The 13,426-nt window shown below is 34.9% G+C and overlaps 1 protein-coding gene across 1 annotated transcript in view; it reads left to right on the top strand.

The window, feature by feature from the left end:
• ZNF804A (zinc finger protein 804A) overlaps positions 1 to 13,426 on the top strand; it is a gene marked incomplete at both ends in the record, with an annotated part of 301,756 nt that overhangs the window by 32,439 nt on the left and 255,891 nt on the right. The window lies entirely within an intron of this gene.

Genomic DNA, 13,426 nt, shown 5'->3' with positions numbered 1-13,426 from the left:
AGAACAAAGCAGTACCTTAGAACAAATTTGTGTTCTGTGTATTTCTACCCAGAATTAATATGCTATAAAATACTTTGCAGGTATAAATAATCCTTCCCTCAGTTTTCAGAAGGGAATATTTTGAATGTATTTCAGAATTACTATGATAAACAATAGTTAAGCTATTTAGTTTGAGCTATTTTAATATAATCTTACACAAGTTGTAACCAGCATTTCTTTGGGCTACAGTATCCTGAGGATGCAACCAAAGATAAAAGCAGGAATTATACAGATTTTCTCATTCATTCCTTACATAAAAAATTAGGAAAGCCCTACTCTTCTATAGTACTCTAAAGTATTTGGTTCTGGACCCCTGGGAACTGGAGAAGGGTATGTTCCTCCTGTCCCACTTCCAGCTATGGTCCTGTGCTTTCCCAGTCAATTAAGATTGTGAATAGAGAACCTTTTCTTTGTCCGGGGTTAGCTGTATAGATATTCTGCATCATGTGAAATTTCCTGCTCTTCCTGTTGCTCTGTTCTAATTACCATCTTCTCTTCTGTCAGATATTCTCTGATCCTTTTTATGCAGCAATGAGAACTTGTGGTCGCAGATAATAGCACACTTTTCCATTTTATTTATTATTTATTCCAGTCTATTAAGTCATAAATATACATCTGTTGAAGCATGATTAGGAAGCAATCTGAATGGCTGACTTCAAACTTCCAAAGTCAACACTATTTGATGATAAGCAAATTTTGTATGTGGACCAAGATTGCATCATGGCTGATGAGTCTACACATGACCCTGCAGTCACAAACACATTTTTAAAGGCTGTAAGTTGAGTCTTCTGTTCTGGAATCCTTGGTCTCCAGATAAACTATAATGAGGGGGTCGATGAAATATATTAGACCTTTAGGTATTTTTTTTTATTGTGTTGGGATTTTTTTTTAAATTAGTACAAACTTTAGAATTTTAAGTTTAAAAAGAATTTTCATAAGATTTTAGTTATATTTTCATAATTACTGAACATTACAATTTAGTAATAATAGATAACGTACTAGCTACTTCACATAGAAAATTTATTAAATAGTTCATATATCCTTAAAGGGCTTTCTATCATGTATTGCCACTGAACGTGGTTTATAAAATAATTTTCAATGCCTTCTGTCTATTTTTTCTCATTGTTTTGTGGGGGGAAAAGAATAATATATATTTCAGTAGTGTCAAAATATAGACACTTTTATGTACCCCATCACCAATATTTATTACTACTATTTATGTTCCCAGGGGCTACATCCACACATTTGCTTTCATACACTCTTCTTCATGAGCCCTTAATTCTGGCAAGGTCAATACAGAATAAAAAGATTTAGGCACTCAATTCCACCTTAAATTTATCATTTATAACTGCTTGGTATGGATCTTCTTGGAAGAGGAATCTTGACATTTGCTTGATCTGAATAATAACATAATTATTTAATTTTTATGTTTCAAAACATGTTTATCTCTAATAAATGTTTATAGACAAAATATTTCTTTATTATAATCGAGTATTTAAATTTTAATACTACTAATGAGTCAAAGGTAAGCTTTCGTGGTGCTGGTTGCAAATCTTTTGTAAAATGGGCTTTAAGAAAACCTCAGGGATGATGAATAACCATTTCACCTGCAATACTTAGAAGACTTTTTATGTGCACATTTTTATAGCCAAGATCATTAGAAGATGAAGTGCTTGAAGGAGGATAAATTGTGCACAGTGGCAATTTGTCTTCTATGTTCTCCAACAATAAAGAATGTGGATGTGTTCATAATGTTGAGTTGTATAAATGAATCAGACAGCTTTGTCATTTTCTAAAAAGAAGACGTGCTTAAGTGGATCCTTACTTCTAGCCATTCTGAATTGACAGCATTTTCAACCTGAAGCTGAATTTTAAAAGTCTCCCATTCTTCACTATTGTTATTATAAGAACAAAATCTAAGTTCCATAAAATAATTTACAAGGTCTTTAATAAATGGAAAAATGCTTATCACATTAGCCCAATTTTTTACCTCCACCCTTGCTTAACAATTGATCTTAGCAGAAAAAATTTAGAAATAATTTTTCCAAAGGTAAAATCTAAGTGCATATTAGAGTAAGCGGATGCTTAACTGTAGTATGTGACTATCTCAGTGGCTTCAGCCATGCCAGACCCCTCACAAAATCACTAGGCTGAAAAACTGAATCACCTATTTTTAAAATGTAACCTAACCCCAGAATGGCATGATTATTTTTATAGACATGGCTTCTGTAATACCTAGTCCTGCTGGTAAGCTCTGAGCTCCAGGCATAGCAACAGGAGGAAGTTCTTTGTATATATCTGTCTTTGCTCTTCTTCATATACTTGTTTATGATGGATTTTTTCTCACCAAATGCACTCTCTCACAAGCTTTTTATCTCTTTCTTTTATAAATAATTTCTAGAACTCATCACCAGCTACACCCTTTCTAGGAAGCTTTCTTTAAACTTTGTAGATTATGGGGCTGAATCTCCTCAGTTCCACAAAAATATGCTTTGTAAAACATTGCTGATGTTACTAAAATGTAGTTCTGATCCTTGAATTTCCTTGACTCATTAATATTCATATTCTTGAATATCTTGAATATTGAGAATTTAATGTATTTTTGGATTTCTATAAGTATCACATTTACCAAACAGTGGCTTTAAAGTGAATGAATGGGGAGATTCAAAATGGCAACTGAGGGACACAGCACTTCTCAGTAGTTGAAATAAATAAAGTTCAACTAATGAGAAAGCAGTGTCTCAACCAACAAAATAAATATAGCTCAGAAACCAAAACTGACCCAGGAACCTCGCTGAAAGAAAACCAGGATCCTTGAACTGTGGGAGAGGAAGAAAAAAAAAAAAAGTTCGCATTTTGGATCAGCTGCAGCCACAGCTGGGCCACAGGCAGGCTGCCACTACACAGACTACCAGCCCAAACCGCAGCCCCGGGACCTGACTTACACCAACATGGCAACAAAATCTGAAAGCTCCTTCGGAGACCCAGGAATCCCAGAGACCCAAGAGTCACCTCTTCGCCGGACCTACAGCCACTGGTAAGCCGCCCCGGGGCGCCAAGGCTCAGGCTCTGCTCCTTCCAGAGCCCCCTGGGATGCTACCATTTCTGGCCCCAGCCCAGCCCCAGCCCAGCTAGGGCCCAGCACCAGCCAGCAGCCTCTCAGAGGCTACAGCACCAGGCTTCAGCACAGCCCCCACCCAGCACCAGCAGAGCTCCAGCCCAAACCATGGCCCCGGGACCTAACTTACACCAACATGGAAACAAAATCCAAAAGCTCCTTCAGAGACCCAGGAAGCACCGAGACCCAGGAGTCACCTCTGTGCCGGACCTACAGTCTCCGGAGAACCAGATATGGAAGAACTACCAGCCTGTCAGAGCTTCTGATTGGGCTGCCAGCTACTCCACCATCACTCAATCACCTCAATGGGAAGACAACAGAAGAACAGGCCTGAGAACAGTGAAAATATGAGAACCAGGAATAGTGGAGAAACGACAGAAATCACGAATACTGACCAAGAAATGTAAGAAGGGGAGTTCTTAATCTTGATCTACAATATGATGAAAGGATTTAAAGCAAGTCTAGTTGAGATAAAAGATGAGATAGAAACACTAAGAAAGAATCAGAAAGAGGTCTGAAATGAAATGAAAGAGTCAATAAGTGAAATGAAGACAGTAATAGAAAGAAATTCTGGAAGATTAGATGAAATGGAAAACAGAATATCACTGTTAGAAGACAATACATCCAAAACTGAAAACACAGCGATATACAGAAATCTTTACAGCAACAAAACCTAAACATCCAGCAAATATGGGGTAATATGAAGCACCCTAATTTATGGATAATAGGCATTGAAGAAGGGATAGAGGTACAGACCAAGGGCATCCGTAATCCTCAAAGAAATAATCTCAGAGAATTTTCCAAATATGGAAAGAGACTTGGATCTTCATGTCCAGGAGGCATACAGAATTCCATTGAGACAGGACCAAAGAAGGACCACACCATGGCACATAATAACCAAAATGACCAACATAGAGGCCAAGGATGGAATCTTAAAAGCAGTGAGAACAAAAGGATGGGTGACATATAGAGGCAAAACAATAAGAATCACCACAGACTATACAACCCAGGTCATGAATGCTAGGAGAGACTAGTATGATGTGATTCAGACCCTGGAAGAAAATAACTTCCAACCGAAGATTATTCATCCAGCAAAACTACTATTCAAAATCAATGGGGAAACAAAAGTGTTTCAGGATAAACAGAATCTTAAAAAATCCATGAATTCAAAGCCCACACTAGAGAAAATTCTTAAATAAATAAACCATAAAGAAGAAAAAAGAAGCAGACTCCAGAACCAGATAAGAGAGGAAGTCAATAAGTGGGCCATTTAAGTAAGGAAGAAAGACCAATCCATCCAATAGTAGACAGAACATAAAATGGCAGAAAATAAAAATCATATTTCAATAATATCTCTTAACGTCAAAGGACTTAACTCACCAATAAAAAGACATATAAAAAGACAATAAAAAGACTGGCAATGTGGATCAAGAAACATAATCCAAAAATTTGTTGTCTGCAAGAAACTCACCTCAAAGCCAAAGACATTCACAGACTTAAAGTGAAAGAATGGAAAAAGATATATCATGCTACTGGAGACCAAAAAAGAGCAGGGGTAGCAACCATGATATCCAACAAAACAGACTTTAAACTAAAACACATCAGAAGAGACAAATCAGGGCACCTCCTTTTACTAAAAGGAACAATACACCAAGAAGATATAATGATAGTAAATATTTATGCCCCAAATGTGGGTGCAACCACATTTATAAAACAAACCCTTCTGGACATCAGATCCCAAATAGACCCAAATACAATAATTCTGGGAGACATTAATATGCCTCTCACACCACTAGATCGATCGTCAAGGCAAAAGATGAGTAAAGACTCTTTAGAACTAAAGAAAACCATAAACCAAATGGACCTAATAGACATTTACAGAATATTTCAGCCAGGAATTACAGAATACACATTTTTCTCAACAGCCCATGGAACCTTCTCCAAAATAGATCACATACTGGGACACAAAAAAAGTGCCAGCAAATTCAAAAGATGTAATATAATTCCTTGCATCTTTTCAGACCATAATGGAATAAAAGTAGAAATCAACAACAGGAAACTCAAAAGAAATTATTCAAATACATGGAGATTGAATGATACACTATTGAATGTAGAATGGGTAAGAGCATAAATTAGGGAAGAAATAAAAAAAATTTATGGAAACAAATGAAAACAGAGACACAACCTACCAAAATCTATGGGACACTATGAAGGCAGTATTAAGAGGAAAGTTTATTGCATTGAGTGCCCACATAAGGACAGAGAACCACCAAGTAAAGAACCTAATGACACAACTCAAGGACCTAGAAAGTCTGCAACAGTCTACTCCCAAAGCCAGCAGAAGGCAAGAAATTATTAAAATTAGAGCAGAAATAAATGAAATCAAGAATAATAAAACAATTCAAAGAATCAATAAAACAAAAAGTTGGTTCTTTGAAAAGATCAATAGAATTGATAAACCCCTGGCCAACCTAACCAAAAGAAAAAGAGAATCAACTCAAATGAAAAAGGAGCTATCACCACAGATAGTGAAGAAATTCAAAAGATTATCAGAAACTACTTTCAAAATTTATACTCCAATAGACTTGAAAACATGGAAGAAATTGATGGATTTCTAAGCACAGTTAACCTACCTACACTCAGCCAAGAGGATATAACAAGCCTAAACCAACCAATAGCAACCAAAGAAATAGAAACAGCAATAAAAATTTTTCCACCAAAGAAAAGCCCAGGCCCAGATGGGTTCCCAGCTGAATTCTACAAAACCTTCAGTGAACAACTAATACCAATACTTCATAACTTGTTCCGGGAAATTGAAAGAGATGGAACTCTCCCAAATTCCTTCTATGAGGCCAGTATCACATTAATCCCCAAACCAAATAAAGATACTTCAAGAAAGGAAAATTACAGACCAATATCCTTAATGAACATACATGCAAAAATTCTAAACAAGATACTAGTTATACACATTCAAAACTACATCAAGAGAATAATACATCATTACTAAGTTGGGTTCATCCCAGAAAAACAAGGCTGGTTCAACATACGCAAATCAATACATGTTATCCACCACATAATTAGAACCAAGAACAAAAACCAATCTTCATAGCAATAGATGCTGAAAAAGCATTTGACAAAATCCAACACCCATTTATGTTATAACACTGAAGAAAATTGGGATAGAAGGAACGTTCTTCAACATCATTAAGGCAATATACTGTAAACCCAAAGCCAACATTATACTGAATGGGGAAAAACTGCAAGAATTTCCTCTAAAGTCAGAAACAAGACAAGGATGCCCACTATAACTACTCCTTTTCAATATAGTCCTTGAGACTCTTGCTGCACCAATAAGACAAGAGAAGGAAATAAAAGGAATTCACATAGGAAGAGAGAAAATAAAATTATCCTTATTCACAGATGACATGATCCTTTATCTGAAAGACCCAAAGAACTCAACCAAAAGACTTCTGGAGCTGATTGACAAATTCAGCCAATTGGCAGGATACAATATCAACCTAAAGAAACCAATGGCTTTTCTTTATGCCAACAATGAATCCACAATGAAAGAAACAAAGAAAACAATTCCATTCACTATAACCTCAAAACCAATCAAATATCTAGGAATAAACCTAACCCAAGATGTAAAAGACCTCTACAACAAAAACTACAAAACATTAAAGAAAAAAATTGAAGAAGACCTTGGAAGATGGAAAGATCTCCCGTGCTCATGGATAGGCAGAATAAATATCATCAAAATGGCCATTCTACCAAAACTGATCTATAGATTCAATGCAATTCCCATTAAAATATCAGCGACATTCTTCAGAGACCTAGAAAAATCAATCATGAACTTTATATGGAGAAAGAAAAGACCCAGAATAGCCAAAGCAATTCTCAGCAATAAGAAACATGCAGGAGGCATCACAATCACAGACTTCAAATTATACTATAGAGCAATAGTAGTAAAAACAGCATGGTACTGGCACAATAACAGATATACTGACCAGTGGAACAGAATAGAAGATACAGAAACAAACCCACACATCTTTAGTCAATTAATCTTTGACAAAGGGGCCAAACTCATATGCTGGAGAAAAGATAGCCTTTTCAACAAATGGTGCTTGGAGAACTGGCTATCCATTTGTAAAGAGATGAATCTAAACCCCTATATCTCTCCATGCACAGGAATCAACTCAAGATGAATCAAAGACTTAGAAATTAGATCTGAGACTGTGAAGTTAGTAAAGCATAGGTTCAACACTACAACATATTGGCACAGGCAGTAACTTTCTCAACAAAACCTCCAAAGCTCAGGAAATTAAAACAAGAATTAACAAGTGGAATAGCATCAAACTAAAAAGTTTCTTCTCATAAAAGGAAACCATCAACAACTTAAAGAGGAAGCCTAAAGAATGGGAAAAGATCTTTACCAGCCACCACTCTGATAGGGGACTAATATCCAGAATATACAAAGAGCTCAAAAGACTCTATGCTAGCAAAACAAACAACCCAATCAAGAAATGGGCAAATGAACTAAATAGACACTTCACAAAAGAAGAGATACAAAGGTCCAATAGATACATGAAAAGATGTTCTACATCATTGGCCATAAGGGAGATGCAAATCAAAACTACACTGAGATTCCATCTAACCCCAGTCAGAGTGGCAAGCATAAAGAAATCAAATAATAACAAATGCTGGCGAGGATGTGAGGAAAGAGGAATTCTTTTACACTGTTGGTGGGAGTGCAAACTAGTTCAGCCACTATGGAGATCTGTGTAGAGATTCCTAAGAAAGCTAGGAATAGATCCACCATACGATCCAGCTCTACCACTCCTGGGTATTTTTCCAAAGGGGTTGAAAACAGAGAACTATAGCAACATATGCATACCTATGTTCATAGCAGCACAATTTGTAATAGCCAAAATATGGAACCAATCCAGGTCCCCATCAACAGATGGATTGCAAAACTCTGGGAAATACACACAATGGAATTCTACTCAGCCATAAAGAAGAACAAAATCATACCTTTTGCAAGAAGATGGAAAGTCCTGGATAGCATTATGTTAATCAAGACCAGCCAAGCTCAGGAGAAGGTACATATGTTTGCACTAATATGCCCAAACTAGGAATCTGGAGGATACCAGTGGTACTCCAGATAATGGAGGGGAAATACCAGCAAAGCTTGAATGGAAAGATAGAGGAGGAGGAATGCTGAACTTGATTAATGAGGGTCCACATCCGAATATATGTAAAATTATGAATATGGCATGGTTACCCAGGACAATCGTTGTTTTATTGCTGGGAGGGGGGAAGGGAAAACAGGGGTGGGAGGGGGGAGAGAGCATCAAGTATAGTTTAAATGTATACCATTTATGTTCAATAAAAAATTTAAAAAAATAAAAAAATAAAACTTAAAAAAAGTTTTATTCCCTCCCAATACTGAGTTTCCAGGTTAACAATGTTATATTCACATTTATACACATACTAAAATGTAGCTTGCCCATTATTTAACCTCAGCCTTCTTCCTTTCTTACCCCTTCTTTCTGGCTTTGCTGAGGTTTCCTCTCCTTTATCTGGAGTCCCTCTGGTATCTTTAATATTCTCTAGCTTGAGCATATTAGAGAAAACATATGTCCCTTCCCTTTCTGTGCTTGGCTAATTTCTTTTTTTTATTGGTACACTATAGTTTTACATCATAATGTTGATATTATTGACAATGGCATGCATTCACACAGTACTTGGTGCTCTCCCACACTCCCCTGCTTCTCCTTACCCCCTCCCAAAGATGAGTGTCCAGGTTAACCATGCTACATTCACACTTATGCACTTGTTCTAATGTACCTCCTCCATTAATCAACCTCAGCCTTCTTCCTCTCCTACCCTTCCTTTCTAGCTTTGCTAAAGTTTCCCCTCCATTATCTGGAGTCCCTGTTGTATCCCTAATACTTCCTAGTTTTGGCATATTAGAGAACACATAGGTCCCTTCTCTTTTGTTCTTGGCTGATCTCACTTAACATAATGTTTTCCAGGTCTTTGCATCTTCTTATGAATGACATGATTTTGTTCTTCTTTACTGCTGAGTAGAATTCCATTGTGTGTATTTCCCATAATTTTGCAATCTATTCATCTGTCAATGGAGACCTAAGTGGGTTCCATATTTTGGCTATTGCTAGTTGTGCTGCTATGAACACGGGTATGCATACATTACTGTAGTTCTCTGATTTCAGCCCCTTTAAAAAGATACCCTGGAGTGGTGTAGCTGGATAATATGATGGATCCATTCCTGATTTTCTAAGAAATCTCCCCACTGATCTCCATAATGGCTGGACTAATTTACACTCCCACCAACAGTGTAAAAGATTTCTTATTTCTCCACATCCTCACCAGCATTTGTTATTTGACTTCTTTATACTTGCCATTCTGATTGAGGTTAGATGGAATATCAGTGTGGTTTTGATTTGTATCTCCCTGATGGTTAATGATGTTGAATATTTTTCATGCACCTATTATCCATTTGTATCTCTATTTTTGTGAAGTGTCTATTCAATTCAGTGACCCATTTCTTCATTGGGTTGTTTTGCTAGTATAGAGTCTTTTGAGCTCTTTATATATTCTGGATACTAGCCCTCTATCAGAGTGGTGCCTGGTAAGATCTCCCATTCTGTAGGCTTCCTCTTTATGTTATTGATGGACTATAGGAGTAGATGGTATATCACTTCTTTCCTCTTTTGTTTTGTTTTCTTTTTCCTCTCTTGCCAAACTAAGTTTCTAAGTGACTCTGGTAACATCCCTAACTCATTCCTTCTACTACCCCTGACGTCTACCTATGATTTAGGCTTTGTGATTATAGAAGCTTTTGAGTGTCGGGTGGAAGGAGTCTGAAAAACATATCTGGGACTGTACTCTCAATCCTCATTTCTGTATTCTAATAAAGTTATATTTTCTGCAAGTTAAAACCAAGATCTTCTAGAATGATGACTTCTAAGTTTTTATGATGTACTGGAAGGTGATGCAATGATGTATTTAAGAGAATATACATAATATAATATGAAATTAAACATAAAATAATTATTGTTCTTTTTATCTCCAACTTTTATAATGAACACTAAATTTATCTAGAATAGTTATCACAAAAATTATCAACACAAAATTAAATAAGACACATCTATTATTTTGACATGATATAAAGAATGAGATCCTGATTTAAAATGTTATATAATGGCTGGGCTTGGTGACACACATTTGTAATTCCAGCATTCTAGAGGTGGACACCATCAAATCACAGTTCTGGATAGCCTCATCTACTTAGGCCCATCGCAATTTAGCAAGACGCTGTTTCAAAAAAAATAAAAAAGACTAAAATGGGGCTGGGTGTTTAGCCCGAAGGTAGAATGCTCCTGGGTTCTATCCCCAGTGCCTCAAAAAGAAAAAAAAAAAAAAAAAAAAAAAATATATATATATATATATGGCCCTATTTTACTTTAAGTACCGAATATTTGCTATCACATTTCTATTTTGTTTTCTCTTTTTGATGATAACCAAGTTATAATGTAAGTAATAGTATAATAAAAGGTATAAAACTCAGGCACTAGTTTTGTTTTGTCACTCATTAGAAGACCTTGGTCAAGTCATCCAAAACTTTGAATCTCAGATTTCTGTTCCCACATATGAAAATAAAAACATTAACCAGCCTTTCTCTCATAGTGATTTGATGGAAAGCATAAAATATAATCTTGACAATTTTACTTCAAAAAATTAAAGATACATACATAATTTAGATACTATTATATATTATCTTATTTTTATAACATAATTGTAATAAATTTATATGCTAGTAAGTATAATAAACATACTTTATTATATCTTTCATATAAAACTATATTAATAAATTTTGGCTCTTCTCATAGTGAAGTTTATATAATCAAGAGGGATCATTTTATTACTGATTACTGATTCCCTTAATCTTAATATTACATATTAAATTCATTAATCTTATAGAAAGCAAATGTTCCCATTTTTGTACCTATTTGCTGATTGTATATGTATGTAGATATCTACATATAAACCTGCATATTTTATGTTTAAGTATCTACATACATCTATATATAAGTGTATGTATACATAAGCAAATTAAAAGTTAAAAAGAAACAATTAAAAAGAAAACAAAGGGAAAACAAATACAACTTGCAGACAATCCATATTCCATGGAGTCAAAATAGCAAAGCAAAATAATTTCCATTGGTAGCATTATTCTTTTAATACACTTTTATTGGTACATTTCAGTCTCACATCATAATGTAGTTCAGAGTGATAGGGGCACCGTGAACACAGCACATGGTGAGATTTTCCTGGGTCCCTCACAACTCCTTCACCTTCCCCATACATGATATTAAGATTGGCATTGGTAACTTTATATATGTACATAACATTAATGAAAGTGTTTTCTTTATTCTCCCTCTTCACAACCATAATCCCACTGGAGTTTCTCCTCCATTATACTAAATTCCCTCATTTATTCCAATGAATTACTTCCTAAAGCATATGAGTGAAAATATATGATCTTTCACTTTCTGGGACTGGCTAATTTCACTTATCATGTTCTTCAGGTCCATCCATTTTCCTAAAACTAGCATGGTTTTGTTCTTCTTTATTGCTGAAAATACTACTGTGTGTCTCTCCCATAATTTTATAATTCATTCATCTATTGATGGGCAACTAGGTTGGATACATGATTTGTCTATTGGTAATTGTGCTTCTATAAATATGGATATGCATGTACCAGTCTAATATTCTTAATTTGGTTCCTTTGTGAAGATACTCAGGACTAGTATAGTAAGATTGTGTGGTAGCTCATTCCCAGTTTTCTGAGTAATCTCCACATTGATCTCTTATGGTGGCTGTACTAATTTGCAATCCCATCAATAATATAGAAGAGTTTTTATTTGCCCCAATTTTTGCCAGCATTTATTGTTGTTTGACTGTTTGATGATTGTCATTCTGATTGGGGTTAGATGGAATCTCAGTATAGTTTTGATTTATATTCCCTGACTCTTCATTATGTTGAAAATTTATTGGCTGTGTATATTTATTGGCTGTTTATATTTTTTTCATTTGTGAAGTGTCTATTTAGTTCAATTGCCCATTCTTGATTAGCATGCTTCTAAAACTCTTTTACTATAATATTCTTAGACCATGTTAAATGTTTCTAATGTGTATTATATTGATTCAGTTATTTAGTTTTTATGAGAGTGTAAGGATGAAATTAAAAATCCCTTGTCCTAATTTCTAAGAATGTATCATGAAGTACATAGTAGAGGTATCTATTATGGTCAAGGGGTATTATCTTATTCACTGGAAGAAACATATGAACCAGTGAAGATATGAAGATTACAGTACAACAAATATACAATAAACCTCTGATCAATTGCATAATATTTAAGTGCAATTTGGCATAAATGAATATATTAGGTAAATAGGACTTATATACTAATATGCAAAAAGGCTTATATATATTTTCATATTTTTGTATTTAAGCAAATTTTTCAAACTAGTTGTGGTTTCCTAAGTGTAGGTGAACAAATGGCAAAATAAAACATTAAAGTGTGTAAGATTCTTCTTGGTAATTTATAAAATAATGAAATCTCCTTGCATATGTTTGACACATTAAATTCTATGATTTTCAAAAAAGTCTGCATAGACATTTTGTTTCTTACACTAATGTCCTCTTATAGTAATGTTTAAATTAAGGCAAGGCATTTCTTTTACATTATATGAAAGCATTTCACTAGTGTGATGATATAGAACAGTTGCAAATTGCTCAAAGAACTTTAAAACTTGACTTTTCAGCTTGCTTTTAATGTTTTCAACTATCAAAAAGGAACATGTCAGGGAAAGGTGCTAGACAGATACATATCTCCCTTTTTACTATTCAAGACTCTGATGTTTAATATTGTACCACACTGGGGCAGCAGTCAGCAAGATTAGTTTTCTTAAATTAAAGTCCATCACAAGTACCTGAATTTTGGCTTTTACTTAAAAATCTAATGGTTAATTTGCCTTTCCTTTCTTCATACATTGGCTTCAAAACTATCACTTGTTTGTAATTGAACTATATGATGCTAATACATAGATGATTCTGTCTTGTCAAAGACATTTGTGTACCAAATCAGATTTTAAAACCCTACAAGTTACATAGATGTCTTTCGTACATTTATTTTGAAATTAGAACTAGAAGGAAACAGATATTTTTATAGTTTTATATGT

This window comes from Muscardinus avellanarius (genome assembly GCF_963383645.1).
Source record: "Muscardinus avellanarius genome assembly, chromosome: 2".
Taxonomy (NCBI): Eukaryota; Metazoa; Chordata; class Mammalia; order Rodentia; family Gliridae; genus Muscardinus; species Muscardinus avellanarius.
The sequence above is the reverse complement of the archived record's forward strand: the minus strand, read 5'-3'. Positions and strand labels throughout refer to the sequence as shown.